General features: G+C 41.4%; 1 non-coding gene across 1 annotated transcript; it reads left to right on the forward strand.

Annotated features, from left to right (window-relative positions):
• The first annotated feature begins 2047 nt into the window (after positions 1-2047).
• Trnar-ucg lies at positions 2048-2120 on the forward strand. The gene has a single exon. It is a non-coding gene; the product is annotated as a tRNA-Arg (tRNA).
• Positions 2121-14778: the final 12658 nt, after the last annotated feature.

The following is a 14778-nucleotide window of genomic DNA, read 5'->3' on the forward strand; positions in this document are numbered from 1 at the left end:
TTTGTCTTATTCCCCTTGATCATTTTAGATTCCAAATACTTTTCGTTTTTTATAGAAGGAACGCCCCTCTGCCCCTTAACCCCACCCCGAAAAATCCTTATTAGTTAAATAATCGCTCTCCCATGTATAATGCGCCTTCAACATTACTTTACAAACGACTCAATATTTGACATATTGTAATAAACATTTAGTGTAAGAATAGTCGAATACTTCTTATCAAATAATCATCAAGTAAATAATAATAAAAAACTGTCGTAACAATCGTCGCTCAAGTTCTGTGATCTAGTAAGAGGTTCTCACTGCATGTATTCAAAGTGATAACTCCTTAACCGTTAGTTCTGTGACCGACTTTGTTTCTGTCATGAGATGTACATGAGTCTACGTTGAGCTCGATAATCGTTAGATAATAAATTCGTAGAGTACGAAGCACTATAAAATATAACATTGATATCAAACGGTTTGAGAAAATAGGAAATATTGAAGTAAACAATGAAACAAATTACTGAGCAGAAAAAAAGAGTGGCTTTAAGCTTTCTGTATTGATTCGACGGTTCCTGCAGTGGCTATTGAAATGACAGCCACTTTAAGAAAAATTACTTTCATAAAAAACTACTTCCTTCCTGCAATATGTCAACTACAGACTACTTCATTTTCATGGTTTAATCAATGTGTTTCTCGTTCTTTACCAACGTACAATTGAGAGACAGCCCAAATGTTCTGCGTCGTTTCTCACAGACCCGGCATACATATCTGTCACCTCACCCATGTTATTTCAGGGAGCAAAAGCGCCGAGGAAGGCGTAGTAAGAACTCTAAGCCGTAACTGCGAATACAAATGGACTACATGTGTTGGTAACCAGGTTAGTGCTTTCATACAGAATTATATTCAATGACAAATAACTGCCACCCATATTGTTTGTAATTTCGCACGGAAGAAACAAATCTACATCAATGGTCGTTAAAGCAGCAGGAATTTGACCTTGAAGGCAACAAGCAGTAAACGGCAAATTACCTGAAGTGCTCTACATGCTTTTACATGCGGATGGTTTGCATATCAGCGCAAACACACGACATGGATAGAAATAAAGCCACCTGCATATTGAATATAACTGAAGAACAAGTATGGGGTCCCTCATTCACAGACCGTATTTCAACGTTATTTGTTTTGAGATGACTGAGATGTGCCTCGAACGAGAAGTACAAATACCAGTACCTGCCGAATGTCGACAGCATCTGAATCTTAGTGTATCAACACTGCATCTTATTATTCCAGGATAATTCTGTTTGGTTTAATCGGATCTCTCGACCGTCATGAGACTATGGAAGTGATGGGACCAGCAGGTTCATACCCGACGTCATGCGGGGTATCCTCGACAGTAAGAGGGCGCTGCAGTTTCAGGGAGCAGATAAAGCGATAGAGTGGGAAAATCCAGGTGCACTTGGTCACTGGAGTGGGAAGGAACTAATTTGTAGTATGTAAGAACTAGGAGATATGTAATATTCCAGTTCTGCTGGAAGAGAATCATTTTGAGCTTTCACTTTTGATGTGATGAGTGTGTTACATTAAAGTTTAAAATATGGGTAGGTCTCTGGCACTATTATATTCGTTGGGAGATAGTGATTATTAAAACTGAACCATTAAAAAATGGGTTTTGTGTTGGATTACGAAAAGTACGAGGCACGAGGGCTGTTGGTACTGGAGTTGACTCAAATAAACTGAACAACAGAGAATTACTTTATTTATACATTGCTGGGATAGTAACAAAAGCAAACGTCCATCAGTAGCACTACTAGCATTAGAGAAGACAAAATATACTTCGAGGCAGATTTACGTAAATGCGGCGAGGGACGCCCCGCCTTCGATTCCGAATGCACAAAGTGTGTGGTCTTGATTCCCAATCTCTATTTGGTCGGTCTCGTAAGGGTTTGAATGTAACGAATGGGTGGGAAGCAGCAAGAGGCAGCGGCTGTGTAGAACGAAAACACAATTCCTCAGCGGTATGGGCATTTCGAGACGACACGAATGTAAGGAATACTTGGTCGTCAGTGACCGTGTGGCCTAATGGATAAGGCGTCGGACTTCGGATCCGAAGATTGCAGGTTCGAATCCTGTCACGGTCGTGTTTTTCCAATTCTGCAAAAGAAACACACCGTTTTAGTGTAGCTATTGAGCAGTCACACAACTTACATAGCAGACGTCAGCCAGTGACATATTTAATCTTAAGTGATAATATACCAGTTGCAATCAGAACATATATTTGGTTATTGTTTAAGTTTTAATGGAAGAGTGCATTACATACAAAGATAATGACTAACTTTGCTAAATGAGAGACTATATAATTTCACTCCTAAATAGTGTTATCTATTTTAACACGTTATCTAAAGATAGGAATATGTTTCAACATGAAACATTTAGAATGACATTGGTGAAATTTACAATGAATTGTTTTGATTCAACCTGTTCGTTCAAAATAATGTCTTGATGTTTTATCATATACAAGAAACTTTCTATTTCTTGTAAAATATTTAACACATGTCCTTTTTCATTGGTGTGTGGAACTTGTTGTTTTAACGGTGAGCCAATGAAGATAATATCATGGCAGTGAGATTCAGATGTGGTATGAACATTGTTTTGAAAATTCCTTCTGTCTACTCTAATGTATATTTTATTTTGGCTTCCATATGTCAATTTATAAACACAAGGTCGAGTGAATTTACAGCACTGATCTAGAGAATGAGATATTTGTGATTTCATTATGTTGCGTATAATGATGTTTATTTTTCTCATACTGGGTTTTTTTTTTAGGTGTAAGTGTAATTTGATCTGTTAGTTTTCCTCAACGTAGCAAATATTATTGTTGTTTGACAAAATATAGGTACTATGAATGTCAAATTAGTAAAAGAAGCAAATGGTATATGGCAGGAATCATGTTCAGGACAAACTGTATGAAGAGAACGCTCAGGTCATCCCATCTCCACCATGCAGAGTCAACGTTCTTCATGCCAAACAAAAAACGTCAGAAAATGATCAGATCTGACGCAACGACACCGGTCGAATCTCAACAGTCACCAACCGACCCCAACAACCTCAGGAGCCTCAGGAATCTCAGTGCGTCCAACAACCAGCTACTCATTGCTAAACAAATGATTCTCCTCATGAAACGGAATCTCTTGAGATACATAACGACGAAGGTTTTTAAAAGGCACGCTCCAGGCGTAACTCGAAATGAAACGCCAGCATGTCCACAGAATCCGGTGAGAACCCAGTAATGATTGATCTGAATGTTCTAACTAGAATTGTTATCATTGAAAATCTGGACCCCAAGGAAATCGTTAAGTCTTTTCATATCTGGACTGAAAGAATTCAACCTTGTACAATTTGTGATTTACATGAAATAAAGAAGAAACCGTGTCTAACTCACCACTCAGCAAACCGACTTTGAAACCAAACTTAGAAATATAAAAATAATTATAAATAATTGACAAGACTTTGAAAGACAAAGTTAACAACATACTACAACATTTTGCAGGAGACAAAAGCATTATATCACATGAACAAGCTGGTTTCAGAAACACAATCCCGCTGATCCATGATTAAGGCTAATTAAGAATGCAGCGGAGCCCTGCAATTTCACAGGTGCAACTGCTACCCTCTTTCTGGACACAGAACGCGCTTTTGATAAGGTACAGACATCTTCATAAAGTGCTAAAGCACCACTTCCCACCTGCAGTAGTACAATTATTAGTTAAACTCATTTGAAACTGAAGAGAGAGGAACAAAAATCATCCTACTCCACACCCAGACCCGGAGTACCTCAGGCTGCCGTCATATCCACTTTGTTATGTACGATATACACAGCAGATATCCCAAGACCCCGGTGGTGGAATGAAGACATGGTTCTATATGCAGATGACAACACTTACTGGTATCATGCGCCCAACTCGAATGCAATCAATGAACAAGTCAACAGCTACATCAGCAAATTTGAAACGTAGCCCAGTAAATGGAGAATCTGATTGATCTAATCCACCAAAAAGCAAACCTTTCCTTTTCAGACATGGCAATCTTACTAATCGCCGACTACAGGATAACCCAAAACTCTACATTCGACTTTGTGGACAAGAAATTGTTCCACAACTAAACGTCAAATACCTTGTCTACATCTGTCTAGATGAACTCTTAAGTAGCCAGAAAGACAGGACTGAAAAGATTAAACAAGCTGAAAGCCGATATAATTTTGTACGCCTCACGAAATATCAAACAAATGGACTGGAGCTACCAGTTTCTCTTCTTACATTCTAATGAAACGAAAAAATAACCTCTGTCTGCTAACCAGAGGATGCTTCAATTAGCTGAAGATCTACGATATACCTTCCAAACAAACTCCCTTCACGAAACACTTAAAACCAAGAACACACTGCTGTAGATCGACGGTATAGCTTCAAAACAAACTTCCTTACGAAACACTTAAAACCAAGAACATACTACACAGAATAAAAGAAGAAATCACCAGATTCGGGATCAACAGACTACGTAACAACAGACTCACAAAATCACTCCTGTAGCCCTATCATACAACGTTTAATTTTCCGAAATTCAAAAGTTCATTTTCCCCTGTATTTTTCTCGAAGCAGTATCCAATTCACTCCACAGAATCCTCTGGAAAACGAAGAACTCAATGAAACTGTCCACAAACCAAGAGCATCTACAAGTATTTGGGATAATGTAGCAGCCTGATATACAGGAGAACAACTTACTGAGCAAAATTACTTCAAACAACTCCTATATCAGAAGATAATATTCTCTGCACCGGCAAGATTTTAAAGTTTCGCGTCTTCCACAGAATTAGACAGAATCGTTTCTACACCAACGAATTACAAAATCACACTATAGCACTATCAAGACCACTGAGACAATATGTGCGTACGTAAGACGAACAACGAGCAACAAATTTCTACCGGGGTTTTTAATCGACAGAGGGGTTTTTCTCTCAGGCGTAAGGCATATGCAGGAACATGGCACGAAAGAAACTTAATTAACAACATCTCACTCTCAGCTATCCATCTAGATCCAGTTAAAAGTTCTACAAAATTAAATAAGGATCCAGTTGTCGTAAATAATTGGCGTCACAACAACACAGAATACAAATACCGGTTGGGAAGGCCTGTAACCCAGCATCTCCTTTAAGATGGAATGAAATATTTTTCAAGAATGCTTTGTAGATGTTTGTCACTTAGGAAGTCCCGTCCAGATTGTCTGACTAATATTTTAGTTGGTTGGTTATATGCATATGTTTCAGTGCGTTCGAGTCGTACTATGCAAACACAAATACTGGCTGCTCCCATTCAAAGTGCCGACTCTCGGTCAGTCAGTTAACGACAAATAGCCAGTACAGAACAAAGGGTACTGTCGTGATCTTCTGTATGTCCACAATGCCGTGAATCAGTTTCTGCTTCCTTACGCAGTTCTGTTCCTCTGGCCGGCCGGGGGGGAGGTTAGTGTCTTTCAGACAAAGTAATGTTTGATAATAATGGCACCCGTGTGCCTTGAAATTTAATACATTAGGAAATGTTTGTAAATTGCTGCCTATTAAAAGTGAAACAACACGAACATGAAGATGGCACGCAAGAAACAAGCAAATGGCGTGAATACTACTTGTACCACATTCTGTGTAAAAGAAAAGGTTAGACAGAGGGGTTTCTTATTCATAAATGGTATGTGAATGTTGATTACTGTAATTTTCATAAGAACGTGGACTGTCTGCCAACACATTCTGGTATTCGACTGCAGCAGTATCATGACATATCGGGTCTGCAGTTCCACAATGTTGCTGCACGTGTTGTTTGGCATGCCACGATTTCCACGTAAATATGAAATTGATGAGATCATAGTGACTTTGCCGAACACCACGATAGGCCTCAAGGATCGCACGCGACTAGAGTGCGAGAGGACTGGCTCGGCCCTACAGCATCGTACAGTAACATCACATTTCTTGAGTCGGGAAATGGGCTTGCTTCCAGCAAGGCAAGAATGTATACGCGATGTGCAACGACGAGTGGAGCACCACGGAATGTCAGCAACAGAGGGAGGTATACTAGCAGAGGAACGGCAACAATGGACACTAGAGTGACACCACAGCATCTTTTGAGACGAGTCTCTGTTCTACGTATTGTGTCCCGAGAGACGTATCCGTGTGCGCAAGCCTCTGAAGTCAGCGCGAGACTGTCATATGGGCACAGCACATGGCGTATAGGTGTGGGATGTCACTGGGTACGCTACACGATCAGTTCTGGTTCGCATAGTCGATAAGATGAACAACAGTTATTGCATTTCTTATCAGGTCGGTGGCCCCATGACGTTACATCTAAACAAGAAACTATAAAGCTGCAGGCTGCCAATCCTATAATGACGTACCTTGATACTGTTGATATCCAACTCTTGCCCAACACAGCTTATGGTGGGATGTGTCATCTAGAGAAACTATCTGGTAATAAGTTATAGAGTTACTGGAATGCCTTAATCACTAATTAACCACCTCCACGACAAAGTTTACGCACAATGGAATGATGTGCCCATATCAATGATCCAGTTCCGTTTCGGCTACGTAGACTGCAGGTTCAGAGCCACTGTTGCCACCAGAGGTGGAAGCTCTGTGTTATGAATGTCACTCTTTTGTTGTGTCACGGTTTCTTTGTACTTAGTGTGGCCGGATTGATGTCAGTAGCCAACATTACTTGACAGAAGAAGGTACATGGTAGCAGGACAGAGGAGGGCGTCTGGGCGTTCTTTGGCAAGAAGCTCTGAATGGACCGGTCTGACACAGCAAAAATTACCATTCATTCCTTGCCATATACAAAGTTACCATACTTCTAGGAGTACCGTCTCCATCAGGGCCGAACACTGGTGACACAGTAGAAGTGAAGGAGTCACAATGTAGCAAGGCCGACCAGAGTCGGCATCTCCTCGCCTCCACAGCAGCCTGACGCTGGCCCAGGGGCCTGACTTGACACTTCTCCACCTGCCAAAGCGCTGACGCCATTGACACCTCTCCTTGGCCTATCACCGCTTCAAACTGGCTGGTCTGTGAAGGCTGCTAGCTGAGTTTAACACTTTACTAACATCCAGGACCGACGTCTGACACTCGCTGCTCAGGGGCGCAAATCAACTGCTATAACTAATGGGATGGATAAATTAATCTTTCTTTCACACTTCGCTGACCTACTAACTGGCATCTCTTTGGTAAAAATTCTTCTACGCAGCTAAATAACACTCACAATCACCATAATCAGCAGCGGGACACCTGAATACAAGCGCAGTCCTGACACCACTCTGCACCTTGTACATCTTCAATGAAAAAATTAAATAAAGTATTCCTCTGCCAAGCTTTACATAGTGTTGCACTAAAAATACAACTAAATTATTGACTATGCTTTTTTTGCTCTGTTTTAATGTCCAGCAGTGTACTCTTTGTATTTGAAATATAGTAGGTTTGAGGAAACAAAGAGAGGTGGGTACAGTGGTATAAGGAACAGGACAGCCAATATGAAACAGCACAACGCTAGATTCTATCGAGAGCACTTCAATGTTTATCACAAAAGGAGAATGAGTTTGTCGAAAAGTTTCTAGATATGATATGGTGGATCAGTGTTAATACCTATCAGTGGATAGATAATTTTGAGGCAAATAGAATCATTCCACAGCAAGAAGAACACCGAGCATGAGACGCTTTCTTATGGTGACCATCAAACCATCAACTGATGTGCCAAGGAAGGTGACTGAAGAATTTCCGAAGAACCTGACTGATCCTATTTGTGGGATCCTGCCCAATCGTGTAATGTAGGGTGCCTAGGAATCTCCTTTCTCGGATAGCTAAACAACATTTCAGGCAAATCCGATTAATAGAGTTTAATCAATATGTTAAATTGACAACACTTGCGTTTCCACAAAGATGAGCAACAAGCAAATGGCGACATGCAAACAATTAATGTCTCTCGATATATAGAATTTCCATGCAAGCAGATCATCCAAGCTCATAAGTTACTGCTATAGAGTTTATACCACAGCTCTAGTGCGGCTCTTCTAGTGCGATCGAAGCTAGCTGGAGGAGCACTTACATTGTCTTCGTACAGATGCCGCTCCTACAGTGGTGTCGTTCTAGTCAGCGTACTATTGGCTGAGGTCGTCTCACAGCCTTCTCTACTGTTAGTTTCCATGCCTACGTACCGACGCTTGATGTTACGCCGGAAAATTCCACCCTCCCCCCCCCTCAAGGAGACGGACCGTAGTCGGGTAGAGAGCGTGGCAACGGGGGGGAGGCCGGGGGGTGGAAGTTGCGCTGGACCGGAAGCTGTGGCTGCAGGTGGCGTCGAACTTCCGGATCGGCTCGCACCGCTCCATCCGGCCTGCGCCCTGGAAACGTCCCCCGGAAAGCAACCAGAAGGGTACGCATCCACCTCCACCGGCCAATAAACTGATGTGGAAGGTGTCGACTGCTGCTGTGTGGGCGGATTCAGCTCCAGTGGCAGGACTAGAGAAGGCGGAGGCTCCGTCTCCATGGGATCGTCCCGCGGTGTCGTGATGACACTCTCTGGCGGCCGATGTGGCCGCGCTGTCCTCGGGATCCATGAATCTGGGTTAAGAGGCACAGAAAGATCACCGTGCACATGGCAGTGTCGAAGTTGATTTTGCTGGCGGTGCTACATGCCGTCTGAACCTGAAATAAGGTACATGCATGCGCCAAGCTGACGGACGATCTCGCCTCGCTCCCACCATCTGCTGCCGCTAAACACCCTGTAAAAGACAGTCACATGCGACGCGAAGCGATACTTGCGGCCTTCCTTCGTCGCCGGATGCTGAGGAGGGTGGAGCAGGTGGAGCAGTGCCCGATGGCGCCGGCTGTGAAGCAATTCCGCCGGCAATGAAGGCTTTCACGACCGGATGGTACTGTTGTTGATAAATCTTCTGGGTTATATGGCCGTGGTCCATGGACTCCTTCTATTCCTAACGTTTCGTCCAATACTACGTTGGACATTTTCAGAGGTATGGCTGGTCCTGCTGAGTCCTGCCGGAGTCCAGCAGGACCAGCCATACCTCTGAAGATGTCCAACGTAGTATTGGACGAAACGTTAGGAATAGAAGAATTCCATGGACCACGCCCATATAACCCGGAAGAATTATCAACAAAAATTCCGCCGGCGATGGTGCATCTCGTGGGTGCGAACGATAGGAGGCGAGAAACAGCTCCAATGCTTCATCCCTGGTGTGTGCGGAGCGAAGTTTGGCCATTTACTTTTTGAACGTTGCATTTCGCCGCTTAACTGTGCATGGAACGGTGCGATAGTTACATGCTGTATGCCATTGAGTGCACAGAAAGTTTCAGACTCGTTTGACGTGAACTGAGGTCCGTTGTCTGACACTATTACTTCAGGTAAACCTTCGAGGCAAAATTAGAGGACAGCACCTACGTGACGTTGTCGAGTTCATTGGCACAGCAAAAGTCAATGTGCTATACGAGTCAACCACAATCAACCAACGAGCGTTCCAAAAAGGTCCTGCAAAGTCTATGTGCACCCACTGCCATGGTGATGTTTGTGGCGGAGCGGACTGGTTTTCCGCACATGCGTCACTCTGTGACGTCATCTGTTCTGTTTGGGCGTCCATACCCTGCCACGTAGAGTGTCGACGCGCTGAATGTTTCGTCCGAACAATCCCCATTGGTGAAGTAAGTGGAACACTCCTTTCTGCAAAGCTTTAGGGATCAGCACACTTGGGTGTCCACTGTCATTTTGAACAAGAATCACCCATTTCAGTATAGCGAGGCTACGCCGACATGCAAAGTATCGGCGCACGACAGAGTTCTTTATGCTACACATGAAACGACGCCAATATGTGCGAATGAATTTTAGCAAAATGTACAAATCTGAATCAGGTTCCACAGCCTGTGTCATTTTCCTATAGTTCAGCCGAAAAGATTGAAACCTGAGCATCGATGTGGCAACGAGATGCAGCAGAAGCGTCAAAATCTGTATCAGGGCCAATATGAAGACGTGAATGTGCGTCCGCACTACCACGTTGAGCAGTCGGACGGTACACAACCTTGTACTGGTACTGAGACAACAACAAAGCCCGTCTGTGCAAGTTTTGGGTAGTTTGGAAAGGAACCGGTTTCGTGGGATGAAACAAGGACTGAAATAGCTTGTGATCCGTTATTAAGTAGAATTTTGTGCCATACAAATAGTGGTGGAATTTGGTGACACCATACACAAGGGCCAAATCATCCTTTTCAATTTCTGAATAGTTACACTGACCTCTGGACAACACATTTGATGCGAAAGGAATAGGCCTCTCTTTATCACCAATTCTGTGGAAGCGTTAACTTGCAATACATATGGTTTGTCAGGATCAAAATGAACTAAGTATCGATCCCTGAACAATGCATCTTTAAGTTTTTGAAAAGCTACTTGGTACTCAACTATCCAAACAAAGGGGAGATTCTCCCGACGCAAGCGATGAAATGGAGCTGTAATTTGTGCAGCATTAGGTATGAACCAAATATAATAGTTCATTTTCCCTAAACCTGACTGCAATTCTGTAACATTGCGAGGAACAGGCAAATCTCGTATAGCTAACAAATGCGACTAAAGAGCATATACAACTTGACGGTTTATGACATGACAAAGATATTTCAATTCGGGTTTAAGAAAATCACACTTGTCCAGTCTACACTTCAGTCTTGCATCAGATAACATACGAAACAAAGCAGTCAAATTTGCAAATGTTCTTTAGGTGTACGACCTGCTATGACAATATCGTCAAAATAGTTCGAACAGTTTGGACCTTGTGCAGTCAGCTGTTCAAAATACCGTTGGAAAATGGGTGAGGAAGCACTGCCAAGAGGCAAACGCAAATATTTACACAAGCCCAACTGAGTATTCACTACACACACTTTTTGAGACTCTTCATTGAGCAGTATTTGAAGACACGTGTCGCGCAAATTCTCTTCTCGGATTAACGATGAGGGCTCTTCAGCCACTCGGTCTAGAGGTGGCTTTTATGCACTTTCCCTAAGCCTCCAGTGTAAATACTGGGCTGTAGCCTCCACCCCGTGCCAGATACCTGCTGCACAAACATTCAGAAGGAAGCATTCGCACTCAGACATGAGCTGTACACCAGGCGCCGACAGATGAGGTACACAGACTCTGTGCCACGGGGAGTGGTCGGCTCAGGAACGGTATCTGGTCGCCAACAGTCACCAACATTGCCTCGGCACATATAACAATTTCGATCCCGCAGGGGAACTACGAGACACGTAATATTTCAGTTCTGTGGGAAGAGAATGAGTTGGAGCCTTCACTTCTGAGGGGACGACTGTGCTGTATGAGAGTTAATACGATGGCTTGCTCTCTGGAATTAGTTTATACCCTGTGAGATGCAGATTATTAAAAGTAAACTGCAAAAAGACTCTTAAGTATTGGGAAACGAAAGATAGAAGGAATATGCAGATACAACGAGCGCAGCAGACCAGAGCTGTCTAGGATTGGTGATAGACTGAGGCTGACTGTCGTAAATTTCCCTGTAGATAATATTCTTATTTACTTATTTCCATATTAGAACCGGGATACATACTCATCTCCAGTGGTATCAGCACAACAGAAGACTTTTTCCTCAGGTGCATAGTGTCCCATATCTGTTATTTTTCCATCTAACCCACAAGTTACGTAATTTTTTCTTTGCACATGCCAAAAACTTTTGTCAATAATTTACATATTATTACCTTAGCGTATGTCACTGGTACTCAGCACATACAGGGTGATTCATTATTATGTGAATACTATTTGAGAAAAAGGACTTGCTCCGAGATTTCGTTATACAGAGTCTCAACCTGATCAACACAGCTAATGCACTCAACGTTCAGAAATACAGTTTATTGATAATTGTCTGCTACTAATCCAATTGCTACAAATCTTCTGGTAAACGAGCAGGTGACCATCTACCTGAAAATCGTTCTGCAAGCCTGCGGCACACTTTTTTCGCCGGCAGCTCAACACCCAGTAAGCTTGCAATCATTCTTCTCTGTTCAAGTGTGAGTCTATCAGACATCGGTTCCAACAAACTGGAGTAAAAAAGGAAAAAAAAAATTAAAATTCTTCACATAATTTTGACTCACCCTGTAGATATGGTAGATGACTATCAAATGTGATGTACTTTAAATCCAAAGGCGATTAACTTGACTGATCACAGGCTATACCTAATCATTTGTACATTACATTATCTTTGTTAACAGAATATCCTACAAAGGAATGTATTTCAACAGTAAACATTTGTAAGAGAATTCGTGAAATTTTCGATGCATTTTTTTTGTTTTTTAGCTCCGTCTCTGTGTTAAAAGCAATGCAGAATGTTTCGTCACATATTTAAAACTTCATTTATCATCTAAAATATTTACTTGCCTACGGTTTTCAGCAGTCGCTGGGACCGCCAGGCATCGTGTTACGTCACTAACCGAGTTTTTGTAGTTTTAGGTGTGCACTAAGTTTAGACAGTTTCATGTCAATGACGTTCGCAAATTCCATGGATATTGTTTTGAAATATTCCTGTTAGTCGTATGATTGTTATTTCATGGCAACCGCATTTTAACTTATACATTCCTGAATGTGTGAATTTACAGGGTTGTTCCACAAAATGACAAGTTTGTCTTCTGTTGCGTGTTCTGATAATTATTCTCAGCTTGGACTTTTGACATGAACGTTTCATATTATCTGACACTTTCCTCAATATGTAAACCAACGGTACCATTTATGAGAAAATAAACACTAACAAAGCAATAGTAACTGACAAGGAAATACAGTAGCAGTCATGTTGAAGAAAGTATGTAGAAAAAGAATCTTAGAGTTTCATTTGCATAAAAAATTACATATCTCTTAATAGTTTTCAACAGTTACTTGACAGAAGAGAAGAATACATATTGCTCCATAATGAACCTATCCGCATATACATTGCAGTCACTACCAAAAAGTCATATACGTAGCAGCCCTATCAATCTAGTAATAAACTGTAAAAGAGATTTGCAATCTGACTAAAACAACAAGGTAATGTATATACTTACTCAAGACTGTATAAGCAGAAATCAGTATACAGTGAATAGTTTGAGCGAAATGATATCACAAATTATAGACATCGATATTCTACACCAATTAAAACATTTTGTTGAATGTAATCAACATGATCACCAACGTAGCAGTTGATGACACCATTGAAAATGTCAAATATAATGCACTCATCGTCAGATGAACGCAATATTTGTAGACGAATTTCATTATTTTACTAAAATTATAGCTCTCCCATAAATATTCCACGTCCAATAACCAACTACATGTGCTAGAATACGGTTTAGTAATAGGAAACTACCTTGTTGGTACACTAGCTAGTATTTTACTACACCATACTGAGAACTAATTTCCTCATACCATCTCACATGGATTAATAATATTTATTTCTTGTACAGGTATGTAGATAACACCCTAACATTGCAAGACCGATCAGACAAATAAATAGATATATTCTACTGAAACGAACAAATTATACAAAAATATAAGCAATATGGAAAGGATAGATTGCTGCTCACTACATGAGGAGGCATTGGGTCACAGAGAGGTTCGATCAGACTGTTACAAAACTGAGCCTTAGAGCAAAATTCCTCTTCAGAAATAAGTAACACACACGCATTCATACGAGCACAACTCACACAGACATTACCACTGTCCCTAGGCGCCTGAGTACGACATAGCATGAGTCAGGTCCTACTGTCAGTGGCCATGTCTGTGTGGACTATGCTTGACTGAATATGTGTGTGTTTTCTACTTCTGAAGATGGACTTCGTCTTGAAACTCAGGATTTAGTCTGTCTTTTCATTGTGCCTGTCTGCAGCTCAATTCCTCGTCTGTGTGATGAGCAGCAATCTGATCTTCCCATATTGTCATTCCATTATCTGATTTCACTCAAAAATGTATGTACAATCGAGCATGAGCACCGAAATAAAATAAACTTTTTAGAGCTAACTTAAATACCAAAAACAGAAGAAAACTATGGCTACTATTCCACTTTACACGACAAAACTTTTATTAAAAAGCTACACCGAAATGGAAGGAAAATAAAATAAAAGGCAGCATCACACTAACGAGGAAACATGATAACAAAGAAGATCAGTTTACTGTCATACCATATTGGCAAAAAAACTTCCGATAAAGTTTGGAATACTAAACTCATGTATAGGGGGCAAGGAACACGAATTTCTGTTCAGCCAGATGATGTAGGCTTGCTTCGCTTACTCTGATGACTGTCGACATTACTCCTTCAAGTGGCAACCGCCACTTCCCTCGTCAGCTGATTTAGTGCGCCGTCTGTAATGGTTCCGATTACGATCCAATATATTCTCTTAACTCTCCATCTTTACTGTCTTATTTACTTTCATTTATTTTGTTACTTTACCCAAAATTTTGAAATCTTTCAGACTCTGTCTGAGATGTAAGCAAGACTTCTTAAAGATATTCGTAACAGTAAACTTTGCTATGAGCTTGATAGGTGGTTTTTGCGTAACAATAACTATACTTGTAGTATTTAATAAATATATTACGGCAGGGTCAGTCTTACTGACTTTGTTGAATATAGGTCTACACAAGAACTTATACGTGAGTGATTCGAGTTCTCAGTATTCACTATTTGCGGTCTGCAAGATGCAGCAACTGAACTGGATGGTCAAGTTTTGTTTTGCTATAATGA

Source organism: Schistocerca americana, unplaced genomic scaffold, assembly GCF_021461395.2.
Source record: "Schistocerca americana isolate TAMUIC-IGC-003095 unplaced genomic scaffold, iqSchAmer2.1 HiC_scaffold_14, whole genome shotgun sequence".
Classification (NCBI taxonomy): domain Eukaryota; kingdom Metazoa; phylum Arthropoda; class Insecta; order Orthoptera; family Acrididae; genus Schistocerca; species Schistocerca americana.